The 18,404-nt window shown below is 42.2% G+C and overlaps 2 long non-coding RNA genes across 2 annotated transcripts; one reads left to right on the top strand and one right to left on the bottom strand.

The window, feature by feature from the left end:
* Positions 1 to 6,701: 6,701 nt before the first annotated feature.
* Positions 6,702 to 18,053, top strand: LOC116672491 (uncharacterized). Its single transcript, XR_004327567.1, has 3 exons — positions 6,702 to 6,714; positions 10,174 to 10,177; positions 17,968 to 18,053. It is a non-coding gene; the product is annotated as an uncharacterized LOC116672491 (long non-coding RNA).
* Positions 12,972 to 13,157, bottom strand: LOC116672492 (uncharacterized). The gene is made up of 2 exons (XR_004327568.1): positions 13,076 to 13,157; positions 12,972 to 13,042 (listed from the first exon to the last, which is right to left on the bottom strand). It is a non-coding gene; the product is annotated as an uncharacterized LOC116672492 (long non-coding RNA).
* Positions 18,054 to 18,404: the final 351 nt, after the last annotated feature.

Raw genomic sequence — 18,404 nt, 5'->3', positions numbered from 1 at the left:
CTCATGATCTCTAGACTCCATCTGGAACTTGTAATCAAAGTAAGACAATCAGCTATAAACTGAAAATACAGCATCTCTTATTTATGGTAGTACAAACAAAAGTGCAAATTACATAAAATAATAACCACAAAATATGTGGACGGATGGAATGTTGTAACAAGGTTCGATTACATGCAACAAATGCTTAAAGCCCTATTTGTATCTAAAGGCTAGTTAAGCACTGTGGGGAGAAGTTGGACGGGTTTTTTTGTCGAACCGAACCGAGACGCCCATACTGTTTTGCTTCAATACGAATACATGTTTCGCTCCATCCCTATTAGGGATGCACCGATCCTATTTAAGACCAAGTACTTAAATTTAGGTACTCGCCGATACTGAGCAAAGTCAGATGACGTCATTCACGTGCATATCAGGTTGCCACGTGGAGAAGATGGTTTGTTTACCCAGCAGCTAGATTTTGTCACAAGATTTTGTCCAAATAGAAAGACCTATGGCTATTTAACAGTTAGACTAGACTGACTAGACAGTTTTAAAAAAAAAACGCTATTTGCAGAGTAACGCTGTCATTGTTTAAACAGCGCTGTGTACAGACCGCATGTAGACGGATCAGATTGAAATATATCAGTATTCATATTTATGCCTGTTAAGCTGATGAGAGTCATTGGGCTGATAATGTAAAAATCTCCAAATGGCTAGCATTTATTGCTCCTCTTTTGCCGCCTACCTGCTTGACGGAGAAGTTAACATCACGTTTCTAAGAGAGGGTATCGGGTGCGGTAGTATCGGATTAATTTTATGATTACAAATAAGAGTACATGCGCACGGCATCTAACTGATACCTGGAACTGGCGTTGGTATTGGTGCATCCCTATTTATATGTACCTATCATCTTATAATAAATACATTATTATATAATCTGTTTATAGAAACAAGGATATTATCTTTGTAATAAAGGTGCTCTAAGCAATATCATGCGTGTTTTAGGCTGCAACATTTGTTGTCACATAAAGCAAACATCTCCTCACCATCCGCGTGGTGCCTATCCCCAGAACACACTGTAAAGAAACACAGTCTCTGTAGACAGCCCAGGGTCTACAAACGGCAACAAAAATAATCTGTGCCCACCTGCACCACAAACAATCCAAAAACAGTTTTCCAGCGTTCCAACCAATAACCAAATAGAAGGACTTGGGGGTGTGGGGTTAGTGTGCGGAAGCACAGAAGGGAGGGGATGGGATGAGAACGTCAACAAGGAGTATCGTCACCCAACATTGCTAAGAGCATCTTTAAACACCAAAACTGACATGGGATCAGTAGACAGTCTCAAGTCCAAGTTAAGTTTAATTACATAATAGATGTAATTTTTAGTGATGTGTATATTTATGAACATAAATATTCAGTATCTCTGAGGAGTATTAGGAGACCTTGAGGCCTGCTATTAAATTATTATTATATTTTTAATTTCAAGATTTCTTTGACCATTTTTAGGCCTTTATTGACAGGACAGCTGAAGAAATGAAAGGGGAGAAAAAAGGGGAATGACATGCAGTAAAGGGCCACAGGTCAGAGTCAAACCCAGGCCAACTGCGTTGAGTGTGTGTGTGTGTGCGTGTGTGTGTCATTGACAAATCCTAACAGCTTTCAGGGGTGAAAAGAAGTTTCCCCTTTGAGAGATGAATGTTTATCACAATCATAACAAAAAACAAAAATCAACAAGGACTGCTGAACGGTTTTTCGCATGAATGTTAATACAAAGTCCTGCGGCAGTTGGCGGTAAGCTGGTGACAGACTATTAGCTTGAAGCAATTCTACTGCATTGACACAAAACTGTACACAAGTGGCCCTGAAGGCCACATTTCAATAGAAACATTCCCCTTCTGAACGCTTCATCTGTGTCGTAATTGTTGTTGGATTTGGTGAGGCAGGGGCAAAGGAGCACTGAAAATGAAATTGATGTTCGAACAAGGGAGCAGCTGTCAGGAGCAGCTACCTAGAGGGTTTTTCTAAGAGGGGAAACAGTACTTCTATTAATGAAAGTCCCACTTCATTAAGCGTGACTTTGTCCTCTGCTTTAGTTCAATTTCACTAAACCAACTAGTGACTCCTCCAATTAGGTTTAATGAAGTCATGACAGGGTGTTGGATGTTGTGCGTGCTATGTTAAGAAGCCCAAGCAGTGCAATGCAGTAGTCAAATGTCAAAAGAATTTGTTTAGTTGTTTAGAGACAGTCCGCAGCCTGATGATTACAACCTTCTAATGACCAAGGAAAGGCAAAAGCACTGCAGCCTGATTAAGAAAGTCAGGGGATGCAATCTGGCAGTGGAATGCTGATCACACCAATTTCTCTGATCAGACTAGATTTACTTTAATTAAGAAGACTTCCCACTCCACAGCTTTATTTGCGCTGTTTCTCAAACTGAAGTGGGCAAATTTAGTTCCAAATATTAGCACCAATATTTTTGTCATGAAATATTACATCCTGCTGTATGGGTTCATGTAATTGATTAGTAATGCTTAAAGCCCATGTTGCAGGTTTAATTTTCCAACAAACTTGTGCAATTTGCTTGTTGGTAATAAACATTTTAACTGTTAGCCATTGTATTTGATGGTGTTGGATATCACAAAATGGAATATACAAAAAGAAGGCACTATTTTATAGCAGTCGGCAATGATTCTCCTTTCCCCCACAATGCATTGCATGGCGCCACAATGGGTAAAAAACAGAGCAGCTCGCCTTGTCTTTGCCACTGTTCTTGCCTTATATGGCTGCCTCATACAGCTTTTGGTCTTTGGATATTAAAAGAGTCCAGGTGTCTTTATTATGTTTATAATAATAATGGAGGGAAAGTGAAACACAGCTTAGACACGGCTAGCTAACGCTATGCCAACGGACGTTTGCTAACGTTAGCGCACAGTTAACCTAGCCTGCTAGGTAAATATTACGACTGCCTTTGGTTTTTCCTATATTTGCATCCAAGTTGTCAACATAATACCTGTGGCGTTAGTGCACCCTGTGTACCATTATTGTATTGAATGAAATAGTAAGCTTCACTCCACTCCTACGAGATGGGTGGGTTTTTGTTACGTTACACACAAAGCTAACTGGCTAAATTTAGCTAATGTTGCGCAGCCAGCCAGCTGCCTGTGGAAGCCAAGCAACATCTGTGGCGAGCAAACCCGTCTTGTTCCACAGTCTGTAGACCAGGGGAATAAAGTTCAGATTCTCAGTTTAAGACAAAGTCTGAGCTACATGATTCAAGGGATGCCACACATCAAAAGCCTGGACTGGATGTTTCAGCTTCACAGAAAACGGATTCGGATAAGCCTTAAAGATGAACTGAACTTAAAAACTAACTTTTGATAACTTGTTGGTTATGATAATTACAAATGAATTACACTAAAAAAAATTATTAAAAAAATCAATATAGCTTTTTTTTAAGAAACACAAAAAATTGCATTTGTTAGTATTAGAACGCTGATAATATCGATGACGTCACTGGCATGGTAGGACCCGTGAAGGTATATAGTAGGGATGAGCGAGTACAGCCTTATTTGTATCTGTATCTGTTTACCACATGAATTATCTGTATCCGGATCCGTACTCGGAGTGGGCGGGGCCTAGACCGGAAGTGGTCCGATTTAACCAATAAGTGGGTCAGGTTCTCTTGAAATGTGCGGGGCTTTAACCGGTATGTTATTTAAGCATGCAATTGATATGAGTTGATAAAAAATAGTTATATTTATTGCTGATTTGAAAACTATTTACATGACAGCATCAAGCTTCAGATTAATGGTATTGTCATGGTAACAAACAAACTATATACAGAACGTTTTGCAACAATGAATACAACACATGCAGTTGCAATTATGAAGTAAAATGTAATGAACAAGAGTTTTCATACTCAATATAACTTTCTTTTTTAACTTTTTATTTTTGTATGATCAGTGTGATTTTTTTTGTTTTTGGTTCTTTTTTATTTTTTTATTTCCACACAAGGGGTGTGTGTGTGTGTGTGTGTGTGTGGTGTGTGTGTAAGGGAGAGACACAGAGAGAGAGGGGGCGGGGGGCAGCTGACAGTAAAAAAAAAAAAAATCTCCGATGGCAGAGACGCAACGGGAGTTGCATTTAAAACAAGAAGGATGTCTGAAACCCACGTTCACCAGAAATCTACTGGTTACTATGTCTGTAAGTACTATAAACCGAAGTTAAAAACAAACCTGAAGAAACCCTAAACGTTAACGGTACAGATCCGCAGACCGAATTGACTGAAGTAGCGGGAGCGAGCGAGCGAGCGAGAGAGGAGAGAGAGAGAGAGAGCGAACGAGAGAGAGTGAGAGCGCATTTCTCCTTGTTTTGTGTGTGTGTGATTGATCCGAGCGTGTTTGTAGGCGGGGGGCACTGTGATTATGACAGAGCGCTGCGCGGCCAGTTGAGGAGTTTTATTCAATCCGAGCACGGATATTGACTCCTATTACTCGGATAATACTTGTACTCGGCAGAAGTGCTTTATCCGTACGGATACTCGTTTCAGCTGGATACTCGGATCACCCCTAGTATATAGGCATCGGCTGCAGCATATTATATACAGACGAAAATGAGTAATTTTAATGGCTCGAGTTACGCTTTTTAGCCTGTGAGGGACAGGCCTGTAATGTCTGACTACCACCACAGGGAGGAGGATCAGGTTCAAGCTCCACCTTCAGTACAGGATCGTTTTGGGGGGGAGTGACTGGTGTATGTGTGGGCGCTGCCGTAGTATGGAAACAGTGCTGGAATCCATCTGTTGTAGGGAAGTCAACCTGGACCATTTATTGATAGACGATGTAAATTGCATAACTATGCATCGGTCATTTCGGATGCTGTGCAGTGAGAGATATGTGTTGGAAGTGGCCTTGCTTTCTTTAAGGGATGGCCGAGCTGATGCGCTGGAGCGCCCTGTAAGTAGCAGGTATGTAACACTATTTTACAAATTGGCAACTAGGCTAGGCTAACTTGTTAAATCATTTTCTCAGACTGTTTAGGTTGACAGCCTACCGGCAGTTTACACTTTGGGCGAGGGGCCCTTTGGGAAGGAGGAATAGGATTCCGATCCCATCCTGTGCTGCGAAATACATCAGAGATATGTTCCCCTCTGCCAAATATCAAGGATTCGAGTATGCGTTGGACTTGTAGCTAAATAAAACATTCGACACAACATCTCAGACGCGTCATGTACTCATTGACTCATTAACGCATCTGTCTCGTAATGCCGCCGTGCTACGATAAGCTCTGTAATACTTGACTTACCTAGAATTAAACACTAGAAATCACGTCATGATTTGGTCATCAAATAGCAATAAGTTTGATAAGAGGAATAGCCTACTTGAAGCTATTTAGTCAGCTAGGTAATATACAAGAAACAGCTAGCTTAATACACAGGTTAACAATTAGCTAGCTAAATGCAAGAAACAGCAAGCTAGCTAACAATTACGGATTTAATTGACAATGCACACAATGGCTATACTTTTTTTGTCATTTAATTAAAGTTTAACGAGCAATTTGTTGGATTTTAGTAAAATATTGAAAGCAGCAGAAATGCAGAACTGAGAATGCTACATTTTAATATTGAGATACAGAACATTTTCAAAGTACCACCATTGTTGTTAACTAACCAACTAGATTAGCATGGTGTACAATAGGGCCATACTGTAATGGCTATAAGAATGTTGATTTAAAGTGTAAGACATAGACACTTTTTTTTATTTGATGATAGACACATCTATTTATTTAAAGAGGCAGCATACTATTTCAGCAATGACACAGTAACACAGGGGGTTTTTGGTGTTAAAGTTGGCATTTACTCACTATTTTCTTGGAGAACATCAAATAATTGAAAGGTACCTTTACTAAACATAGAAAAAAAAATGTGAACTGATTGCGTAAAAGAATATGGTTATGGGTGTATAATAGGTGTATTATGGATAAACAGAAATATTGTATGTAGGAATATGAGTTGGTATAGATAAAAGTATATTTATATAAAATTAATAATAATAATAATAATAATAATAAATGTAGGAATTATACAGAATTGATTAAATGTGAATTTGATTGGATTTTGATTTGATGGTTTTATTTTTCCTACTAGGTGAACCGGCCAAGGTGTTTTGCCACAGAATGCTCTTTGTCCGGTTTGGTAAGCCCTCTGTGTTGACCCAAGGTAGGGTGAGCTTCCCGTTTCTGTACCTGTAAGGTAGCACGTATGGTGCTAGACTCCCTCCGTCTTAAGATAGTTCCATTGACAATATCCTTTCGGAAACTGTAGGCTTTCTGCTCTTTTATTGGTGCCACCACGTAGTGACCGGCAGCCTTTGAAAATTGTTGCCTGAATCTGTGTCCACCTGTCTTGGTTTTGGCCCTTTCTCTCTCTATGTTGTTGTTGTCCAGTGCAGCCAGGCGAAGACCCGCTTCAAAGTTTTCGTAGCTGAAGGCCTTTCTCTTTTATTGCATATTTATTATAAAGAGCATGAACACTTTCTAATTCACCTGTGTGGATGCCCTCTGTCACCCTGTCGAGATTTTGGAGGAGCTGCCTGTTCAGGACAACCTTTTAGAGGCTATTAAAGCCTGCAGAATCAGGACGGAGCCACGGGCGCCTGCTCTCCTAATCTGGGGTGTAAGGAGGGTGCTCACATTTTGTTATTGCCTCCCTGGTCACCCACTCATGAACATTTGTTATATGTTGTATCAGAGATATCCACCTTTCCTTGAATCTTATTCTATCTCCCCCACAGGACGAAACAGAATACCACAAGTGGTTAGTTATCATCCGGATCCACTCACTCAGGTCAGGATTTGCATCTTAAAATTTCTTTTTACTTCTTCACAATGTGCCACAGATCGTATCATGTTTGATTTCCTGGTGTTTTTCTCTTAGTACCTTCTGCCCCAGAGGGTGGCAGTCAGTGGCCAACACAGAGATGGAGAACCATGGGGCTGCAAGCTTGGCCAGGCATTTCTCCATTCCCTCTACTCAAGCCAGTAGCTATTTTTCACTGAGGAATGGCCTCAGGTTTCAGCCTGTCTTAACCCTCACAAGTGATCCTGTTGTATCAAAGGTACAGCTCTCTAGGTAGTCTGTTGCTAAAAAATGCTCGCTACAGACTCGAAATCCCGGGGCTGTCGGGGGGCTAGCCAGTTTTAAGGCAGCTAGCCATGAGTTGAGGTCCGGTTTCCTTGTCAAAGGTAGCCTGTGGAAATGTATCGTAACCCCAGCTGCCTTAGGCCTATACAGTTCATTACTGCAGCCAGGGGCAATACAGTATGACCCCCCCTTAGACCTCTTGGTTCCCGTTTCCTCAGCCATGTCTGCTAGCCTCTGACTCTGTATGGTGTTCCTATGGCTGCGCTGCTAGTGCTAGTTAGCCACGGAGTAGCTTACCATGCCAGTGACGTAGTACATTGTGGAATTCCAACATGGCAGCGTCCGTGTAACAAAAACAACACTTTCAACTGATCCTTTTATCACTTTTAGGAAATTCATCCATTTTAATAATTGTACCAATGAGAATAAATAAAATACATCTGTTATATCACAATTTTTCAAATTCCAGTTCAGTTCATCTTTAAAAGAAAATTTTCTTATAGTTAAAAAAGTTCTAATACCTATTGTAGCAGTATCAGTTATCACACTGCTATTATGAGCTATCATCATATGTCATTCTGTTTTCTTTAGATTATATGATATCAAGGGGAATGGGTATAATGGCCCAAAATGATTGTCTTGATTAGGGATAAGCGAGTACAGCATTATCTGTATCTGTATCTGTACTTGGACTGGGCGGGGCCTAACCCGGAAGTGGACAGAATTTAACCCGGAAGTGGGTCGGGTTGTTTTGAAATGGGCGGGGCTTTAACCGGTAAGTTATTTTATTGATATGAGGTGATCAGAAATTGTTATATTTATTGCTGATTAGAAAACTATTTCCATGACAGCATCAGCATTGAGCTTCAGATCAATGGTGTTTTCATGGTAATAAACAAACTATATACAGTTTCGCAACAATAAATAACACAATGCGGTTGCAATTATTAAGTAAAATGTAATGAACAAGAGTTTTCATACTCAATAATATAACTCTTTTTTTAACTTTTAATTTTTCTATGATTTTTTTTTTTGGGTTCTTTTTTTATTTTCACACCAGGTATGTGTGAGTGTGTGTGTCTGTGTGTCTGTGAGTGAGTAAGAGATACAGAGAGAGAAACAAAGAGAGACAGGGGGGTGGGGGGTTGGAATGTGTTTGTGTGTGTATCTTAATTTGTAATATTATTCATTTATACCGCAACTGCCTTTTATTTTATTTTTATAAAACACAGCAAGAACGTTTCAGACACTCACAAAAACTGGTTAGAACCAGCAGGCAGTTTAAAAACAACAACAACTAAGTAGTATAAAACAAACCTGAAGCTGAAGAAACCCTAAATGTTAATGGAAAAGCTCCGCGGACCTGAAAGAGAGAGCTGTTCACTTCTCCGTGTGAGAGTGAGCACAGCCGGTCGGACACAACAACAGAAGGAATCTTTGTGTGTACGGAGGGGCGCTGGGACTAGCCTATCACAGAATAACGTAGGGGTTGGCCCTTTGACTAGCCTATCACAGAATAGTGTAGGGGAGGGCGCTGTGACAAGCACTGTGACTAGCCTTTCACAGAACGGAGACACAGTCTGTGACACAGTGCTGGTTTTGAGGGGACAATGATCCTGTCTGAAATGTGTGCATACTATCTTCAGCACAAACTGATTCAGGCAGCATGCCTCAAATCCTGGATGCTGAGTGAGGTACGTCCCATCTGCTGATTGTGGGGCGAGCTCTTCGACCAGCGGCCAAAACGCACTCACTCCACTACAGCACAAGCTCCCCACCGCAGTATCGGAACCACACACAAACACCTGCCAAACAGCGACACGTTTTAACCGGAGGAAGAGGTAAACGCTTAGAAATAACACTAGGCAAATATGGTGTTACTACAGGTAGTAGACTACCATCAAAACGTGGACTATCTAATCAGAAATGTGTTAACGTCAGGGGGAAATATTTAAATAGGGATTATCTTGGAGGAGGGGCATGATTCCTTCTATTCCTAGATCTAGCTAGATAAGTTTACTGGTACTTACCTGAACTAACGACATGATCACTGTCACTAGATGTAAAGAAAATGTTGACGTTTACTCTGTGCTGTTCACTGACAGTAAAAAGAAAACTCATTATTGTATGCACAGCTGCGCTGGGACTGCTGCATTGCTAAATGATAGCAACTCACCAGGAGACTTCCCCAACTCTCTGCAATTCCTCATTTGCCCTCTCACATCTGGCAGGTTCAAAATTATTCGGATGCTGGCCTTTCCACCTCTTCCTCATCCAAGTCCGTCGCCATAGTTCTTGTACCAGGCTGAGGCTACTCTCCCCAACGTCATGTCATCACCGAATTGAGTTAAAAAACCTGTGAAAACCAAAAATGACAAAAAAACTGGCATTTAACACAAATTGGAGACATTTTTAAAAATTATATACACATCTTCGATGCTTTTTGTACCCAATAATCAACAGTGGGGTTAACCTGCAACACGACCTTTAAGATTACAGCTACCAAATTGCAGTTAATATTTTAGTATATAGATACTGTAGAAGGAAAGAAGACACCAGGTTAGGAGACAAAAACTTTCTATTTAATTGAGATTTATACAAATCCCATTTTTATCAGGTATCTTAATAATTAGGAAGAGTTTTTGCTGGGTAAAAATGTAAATGTATTTTTTTTATTTTTTGTTTAAGTATATTTTTGGCATGATGAGTGGAGTTTAAGATGTATAGGCAAAATTTACTAGAACAGAATTCACTGATACAGGTCTGTCTGCTTAATCTCACTTTGGGAATTAACCTCTGGTGTAAAACACAGCCCTCATCTTTCCATTTCCTGCCCTGGAACTTTCCCCTTCCTCCCTCTCAGTCTGCCTCCCATCATCAACGACTGGCTCTCTGTTAGAAGTGACTTATGACTCCAGCTTAACTCTTTGCCACAGTAAATATCCTGCTGATAGTTTTGCCATATTATCGCAATTTGTCTTGCTGCTCACGGTGGGCACATTTGGAAGACAAGTGCATGTGAAGAAGGCCCTGAGGAGCGAGGTGCCAGGCAGGTGAAAGATGACAGGCAGCATGTCTCTTTCATTCAGCCGAGCAGCTCGGCTCGCCTTGCTGAGCTGAACAGCAGGTACAGACACATTGGCACTTCACCTAAATTAATAGTTGACCTGCTTGCCACAATGCCGAGTGAAGAGTTATGGCTGGAGCGCCGCAGCAGGACAGGCAGCAAACATGGCTAACAATAGTGCGGTGGGTTGTTTGATGAGGGGAATCAAAGAAGAGGCCAGGAGGGTAAGATAGATGGATTAGTTTTGTTATCAGAAAGGCCATGGAGGCGCTGCACCGGCCATCCTCCCAAGCTTATCATCACATCCAACTGGCTAATCCAATTTCTGTACTCCTCTGTCTCCTTTCTCCATATTCAGCCGTTTTTCTAAAGTTGAGGTTAGGGGGTTAGGGATTTCACAGCTTATTGATAACAGGATTTTCATTAGCTCTGATACTTCTAACTTTATTTGACTTTTTTAACTCTTAGATTCAAAAGATCATTGGAATGTACAGTATACTCTTCAATAAGTGGGTAAAGAATTTGAATTTAAAATTTAGATTTAACATTTAGATTTAACATTTAGGTGTAAAATTTAATATTTGGATTTAACTATTTAAAATATCTCCAAGTTTACAAATATTGTTTTAAATGTGCTAGAAAGTGACCCTCAAAATTTCATACCAGTTTTTTAAACAATATTCAAAGCAAAATGTGACAAAATGTTGCTGTTATTTTCAGCGTGAGCCGCTTTACAAACGGCGACCCATAGCAGGCAGGAGCACAGGGATTTATTCAACAAAAAGTCCAAGGAAAACACAGGGAGCAAAACCATGCGATGCAAAAACAAAGGCAGTGAAAACTCATGGGAAAAACTGGTAACAAGAACAGGAAAAAACGTAGGAAACCGCAGTCAGAAAGAGGCACGGCCTGGAACGAAGACACAAGACTGACAAAATTATATGACAAGAGACAAAGGGAACACAGAGGTTAAATACAAGAGGTAACGAGGAACAGGTGATACATCAGGTGAATCACATTAGGGCTGGGCAGGACAATCAGACAGGCAAAAAGCAAAACTAGGCAAGACAGGAAACCATTAGGGATGAGCGAGTACAGCATTATCTGTATCTGTTTACCACATGAATTATCTGTATCCGTAGCTGTACTCGGACTGGGCGGGGCCTAACCCGGAAGTGGGCAGATTTAACCAGGAAGTGGGTATGGTTGTCTTGAAATGGGCGGGGCTTTAACCGGTATGTTATTTTAAGCATGCAATTGATATGGCTTGATCAGAAATTGTTATATTTATTGCTGATTAGAAAACTATTTCCATGACAGCTTCAGCATAAGCTTCAGATCAGTGGTGTTGTCATGGTAACAAACAAACTATGTACAGTATATAACAAGTTTTGAAACAATAAGTAGAAGTAAAATGTAATGAACTAGAGTTTTCATACTCAATAATATAACTTTTCTTTTTTTAACTTTTAATTTTTTAATGATCAGGGCCAACTTAACTAAACTAGCTAAACAGTAGAGATTTGCTACTACCTTGACAACAATACAATGCTAGCTACGTGATTTGGAAAACATACTTATCGAGGTGGCCTGCGGTGGCCCTGAGGCTGTTGCTGTCGCTGTTGACTAAGTTTGTATAGCCACCGGGACGGCTCTGCCGATGTTCTCGGCTAACGCTGATTCATTGGACATTTTGCAGAGTAACCATGGCCGACAGTACCGTGCCTTGTCGGGGGCGGGCGGGGATAGGCTCTTGCTGACCTTAATGCAAGCAAACATGACGGACCAGTCAAAGTTAGCCCCCCCCGTGGCTGGCTATAGTGGCTACAGGTCATAAGTCCGGCACCATTCATAAAAGTGACACTAAAAACTCAAAGTACTCTTCAAATACAGTTTCTCCAACTGTGTTTATTATTTTAGGTAGTTACTATCACGTTTATCCAAGTTCAAGAGTCCATATCCCCGGATGAGATGATTTTTATTCGTTAGTTGACACTATAAACACACACTGTCCTCGAGGTTTTATTTTGTTACTTCCGGTTACCTGCATTTCATTTGCATATTAGCTAAATATTTAGTTTCACCCGAAACATTTAGATTTAACAGTTAGATTTAGATTTAACATTTAGATTTAACATTTAGATTTAGATTTATTGTTTAGATTTAATATTTACATTTAACATTTAGATTTACATTTAATATTTAGATTTACATTTAACATTTAGATTTAGCATTTAGATTTACCATTTACCATTTAGGTGTAACATTTAATATTTGGATTTAACTATTTAAAATATCTCCAAGTTGACAAATATTGTTGTAAATGTGCAAGAAAGTGACCCTCAAAATTTCATACCAGTTTTTTAAACATTATTTAAAGCTAAATGTGACAAAATGTTTCTGTTATTTTCTGCCAGAGTTCTTTTTTTTAACTCACAAAACAGAGTTATAGTAAGACTGAGGGATTAGACAAGTAACACTGCTCTGAGTAAATTTTTTTTAACCATTTGGGTAGGGTTAATTTCACGCCCCAAAGTGTCAATTATCTACTCAGAATTTTTTTTTAAATTTATTGTAAATTTATTCAATAAATACTATATTAATAAGACTTAATCACAATAAACAATCATTTTCATAAACATTTAATTGTGCCTTTTGTCCCTTGCAGTTGACTGAATTAAAACATTGTGAATGAAGGTATAATGTACATACTTTCATCTGAAACACTGTATGATTTTTGAATATCAAACGGTTTATGAAATTTAAGCTCAGACATTTTAAGTAGACATCTTTCCGCACTTTGTAATACTCTGAATGCATGATGATGGTCATCAAAATTCTCTGTAAATAGCTTGTTTGTCAAAAAGAAAATTTTATCTTCAACCAGAAGTACATCACCTATTTGACAAAAGACTGGCATGTCTTCTTCCATTGCACTGCAAATAACTAGTCCAGCTTTATACTCTACACCAGGGGTGTCAAACTCATTTTAGTTCAGGGGCCGCACACAGCCTAATTTGATGCCAAGTGGGCCGGACCATTAAAATCATAGCACAGCTCATCATAGCTATAAAAAACAATAAATCCATGTGTTTCCCTTTGTTTTAGTGGAAAGAAGTAAATGCTAATGCTATTTCGTTATTAATTATGTAGCTGGCTTTTACCGTAAGGTGACCAGATTTCTCAGACAAAATCCGGGGACATTTTCAGCTCAGAAGCGTATATATCTCCAAAACACATGTTTTTAATTTTTGTAAAACTTAAAACGGGGGCCAGCTGAGTATTGGATACAAGATAAACTATTGAGGAAATATTTTCCTTTGACATTGATCCAGTATTAAACAAGATCGCTGCAGTCGGCAGAAGCAAGCTACAATGGAAGGTAATAGGATTGTCCAGCTTGTATTTACGTTCATAAAAGTGCTTGTTTTGCTTCTGACAGACTCAGATTAATATTCTAAGTGTCTGATAACATTATGGAAAGGATTTCTAAGGAGGTCGACCTTTCTGTTAAAGATTAAGATCCTTTTTTTAAACATAAAAGTCCGCGAAATTGCGTTTGCTAAACCCACCAGACTCCATGTAAATAATCAGTCACTTTAGCATCGTAAAACACGGCTTTCTAAAACCACTCCTTGAGACCTGAGCAGCGCTGCTAGATCGGCTCCGTTTGGTCAGTTTTCTTTCTCTCATTCCAATTTTGGGTCTGTCAGTCACAGTGAAAACCGGGGACAGGTCCAGGGACAGATCCAGCCGGGGACGTCTGGTCACCCTATTTTACCGCTGCTTCACTGACCTCTCGGCTCCGAGTGAAAACGGACTGCTGTTTCTTCAGACCCACCAGCAACTCATCTATCTGCTCTTGTCAAAAAGAAAATACTTAATTGAATTCACTTTATGGTTTAAAAAAAGGATCTACACTTAATTCATTGGTAGGTTTTCCTGGAGAGACTGGCAATGCATTTCAAACATAGCTTTTCCACAAAGGATCATTTCATGAGACTAAGTGGGATGAATGCCGTCTCTCCAAATCAGACCAGGTCTTCCCCAGAAGGACTGCCAGTGATCCACAAAGCCCACATCATTATCTGGCTAATACATCTTGTTATTTGTCAGATGAACATCAACTTCCACATGCGAAAACGTCAAATTATTTAACGTTAACATTAAAATGAAAGAGTGCTTACCAAACCATCAGATTTACTGTCCATCACATCAACAGTGTTTGTAACGTAAAGACATCCACACGCTTAATAAACGATGCCTCCAGATGAACCGCGAACAACTGAGGAACTTGTAATACATCTAACTGACATAGTTAATAATTTACTGCGATGTATTGATTTCCATCATAATAAGATGTCCAGGCGCTCAATGAAGATAACTTTAAACTAGTCTTAACTTTGAAGAAATACACTCTATACATTGCTAATGTGGTAAATAACTATTCTAGATGCAAATGTCTGGTTTTTGGTGCAATATCTACATAGGTGTATAGAGGCCCATTTCCAGCAACTATCACTCCAGTGTTCTAATGGTACAATGTGTTTGCTCATTGGCTCAGAAGGCTAATTGATGATTAGAAAACCCTTGTGCAATCATGTTCACACATCTGAAAACAGTTTAGGTCGTTACAGAAGCTACAAAACTGACCTTCCTTTGAGCAGATTGAGTTTCTGGAGCATCACATTTGTGGGGTCAATTAAACGCTCAAAATGGCCAGAGTATGAGTTAAAAGAAAGATAAGCTAAGATAACATAAAAAGGGACATTTACTAGTTTACTTGACCATTTACAGTACTATAGTGGCTATATTGTGATATTTTTAAAGTTATGCTTTGACTTACTTTGATTTCAACCATAATACTTAGACTGCTGTGATTTTGTCATGTTGACAAGGTTGTAATGTAAACTTTACAGCATTCTACTGTAAAAATCGTATAATCCATCCATCCATCTTCATCCGGTATTGGGTCGCGGGGGCAGCAGCTCCAGTAGGGGACCCCAAACTTCCCTTTCCCAAGCCACATCAACCAGCTCCGACTGGGGGATCCCGAGGCGTTCCCAGGCCAGGTTGGAGATATAATCTCTCCACCTAGTCCTGGGTCTTCCCCGAGGCCTCCTCCCAGCTGGACGTGCCTGGAACACCTCCCTAGGGAGGCGCCCTGGAGGCATCCTTACCAGATGCCCGAACCACCTCAACTGGCTCCTTTCGACGCGAAGGAGCAGCGGCTCTACTTCGAGCTCCTCTCGGATGACTGAGCTTCTCACCCTATCTCTAAGGGAGACGCCAGCCACCCTCCTGAGGAAACCCATTTCGGCCGCTTGTACCCTGGATCTCGTTCTTTCGGTCATGACCCAGCCTTCATGACAATAGGTGAGGGTAGGAACGAAAATTGCCCGTAGATCGAGAGCTTTGCCTTCTGGCTCAGCTCTCTTTTCGTCACAACGGTGCATAAATGAATGTAATACCGCACCCGCTGCTCCGATTCTCCGACCAATCTCACGCTCATAGTCCCCTCACTCGCAAACAAACCCCAAGGTACTTAAACTCCTTCACTTGGGGTAAGGACTCACTCCCTACCTGAAGAAAGCACTCCATCGGTTTCCTGCTGAGAACCATGGCCTCAGATTTAGAGGTGCTGATCCTCATCCCAGCCGCTTCGCACTCGGCTGCGAACCGATCCAGTGAGTGCTGAAGGTCACAGACCGATGACGCCATCAGGACCACATCATCTGCAAAAAGCAGCGATGAGATCCTGAGCCCACCGAACTGCAACCCCTCCCCGCCCCGACTACGCCTCGATATCCTGTCCATAAATATTATAAACAGGATTGGTGACAAAGCGCAGCCCTGGCGGAGGCCAACCCTCACCTGGAACGAGTCCGACTTACTGTCGAGAACCCGGACACAGCTCTCGCTTTGGTCATACAGAGATTGGATGGCCCTGAGAAGGAACCCCCTCACCCCATATTCCCGCAGCACCTCCCACAATTTCTCCCGGGGGACCCGGTCATACGCCTTCTCCAGATCCACAAAACACATGTAGACTGGTTGGGCATACTCCCAGGCCCCCTCCAAGATCCTTGCGAGAGTGAAGATCTGGTCCGTTGTTCCACGGCCAGGACGGAATCCGCATTGTTTCTCTTCAATCCGAGGTTCGACTATCGGCCGAACCTTCCTTTCCAGCACCTTGGAGTAGACTTACCAGGGAGGCTGAGAAGTGTGATACCTCTGTAATTGGCACACCCTATGGTCCCCCTTTTTGAAGAGGGGAACCACCACCCCCGGTCTGCCACTCCTTAGGCACCGTCCAGACTTCCACGCAATGTTGAAGAGGCGTGTCAACCAAGACAGCCCCTCCACACCAGAGCTTTCAGCATTTCTGGGCGGATCTCATCAATCCCTGGGCTTTGCCGCTGTGGAGTTGTTTGACTACCTCAGCGACTTCCACCAGGGAAATTGACGACAATCCCCCATCATCCTCTAGCTCTGCCTCTACCACAGAGGGTGTGTCAGCTGGATTAGGAGTTCCTCAAAGTGCTCCTTCCACCGTTCTATTACCTCCCCATTGAGGTCAACAAAGTCCCACCCTTACTGTAAACAGCTTGGATGATTCCTCGCTTCCCCCTCCTGAGGTGGCGAAAGGTTTTCCAGAAGCACCTTGGTGCCGACCAAAAGTCCTTCTCCATGTCTTCTCCGAACTTCTCCCACACCCGCTGCTTTGCCTCTGTCACGGCAGAGGCTGCCGCCCTTCGGGCCCGTCGGTACCTTGCAACTGCCTCCGGAGTCCTCCGAGATAACATATCCCGGAAAGACTCCTTCTTCAGTCGGACGGCGTCCCTGACCCTCGGTGTCCACCAGGGTGTTCGTGGGTTACCGCCCCTTGAGGCACCTAAGACCCTAAGACCACAGCTCGCCGCCGCAGCTTCAGCAATGGAAACTTTGAACATTGTCCACTCAGGCTCAATGCCCCCAGCCTCCCCCATCCCCTGACCCAACTCACCACCAGATGGTGATCAGTTGACAGCTCTGCCCCTCTCTTCACCCGAGTGTCCAAAACATACGGCCTCAGATCAGATGAAACGATTATAAAATCGATCATTGACCTTTGGCCTAGGGTGCTCGGTACCACGTACACTTATGAGCATCCCTATGTTCGAACATGGTGTTGTTATGGACAATCCATGACTAGCACAGAAGTCCAACAACAGACAACCACTCTGGTTCAGATCAGGAGGCCGTTCCTCCCAATCACGCCTCTCCAAGTATCTCCGTCATCACCCACGTGGGCGTTGAAGTCCCCCAGCAGAACTATGGAGTCCCCTACTGGAGCCCCATACAGGACTCCATTCAGGGTCTCCAAGAAGGCCGAATACTCCGAACTCTTGTTTGGTGCATATGCACAAACAACAGTCAGAGTTTCCCCCCACACCCGCAGGCGTAGGGAGGCGACCCTCTCGTCCCGGGGGTAAACTCCAACGCAGCGGCGCTCAGCCGGGGGCTTGTGAGTATCCCCACACCCGCCCGGCGCCTCACACCCTGGGCAACTCCGGAGTAGGACAGAGTCCAACCCCTATCCAGGAGTACGGTTCCAGAACCGAGACTGTGCGTAGAGGTAAGCCCACCAGATCTAACTGGTAGCGCTCCACCTCCCGCACAAGTTCCAGCTCCTTCCCCCACAGAGAGGTGACATTCCACGTCCCCAGAGCCAGCCTCTGCCGCCCGGGTCTGGTTCGTCAAAGCACCTGACCTTCGCCGCCACCCATGTGGAAGCGCACCCAACCCCACTGGTTCCTCCCACAGGTGGTGGGCCCATGAGATGGAGAGAGAGGTGCCACGTAGCTTTTTCGGGCTTTGCCCGACCGGGCCTCTCCACCACCTCTCCACCACGATAAGGTGATGGTTCCCGGAGAGGAAATCGTATATATCGTATCCATGTTATGTGGGAGAAAAATCCCACACCATAAATAATGGCTGTGAAATCTAGTTATCTACTTTTTATTTCACAGTAACATTATAAATCGTATAATGTTACTGTGAAATAAAAAGTAGATAACTAGATTTCACAGCCATTATTTATAGTGTGGGATTTTTCTCCCACATAACATGGACAGCAGAGAGGCAGAACAGGAGAGCAGCAAGTAACGTTAATCCTGTTAAAAGATGACAGTTTCTCTAACAAAAATTTGTGAAAGGTTTAATACTAGCAG

Source organism: Etheostoma spectabile, chromosome 22 (assembly GCF_008692095.1).
Source record: "Etheostoma spectabile isolate EspeVRDwgs_2016 chromosome 22, UIUC_Espe_1.0, whole genome shotgun sequence".
Classification (NCBI taxonomy): domain Eukaryota; kingdom Metazoa; phylum Chordata; class Actinopteri; order Perciformes; family Percidae; genus Etheostoma; species Etheostoma spectabile.
Note: the sequence above shows the minus strand (reverse complement) of the source record. Positions and strands in the feature narration are given on the sequence as shown.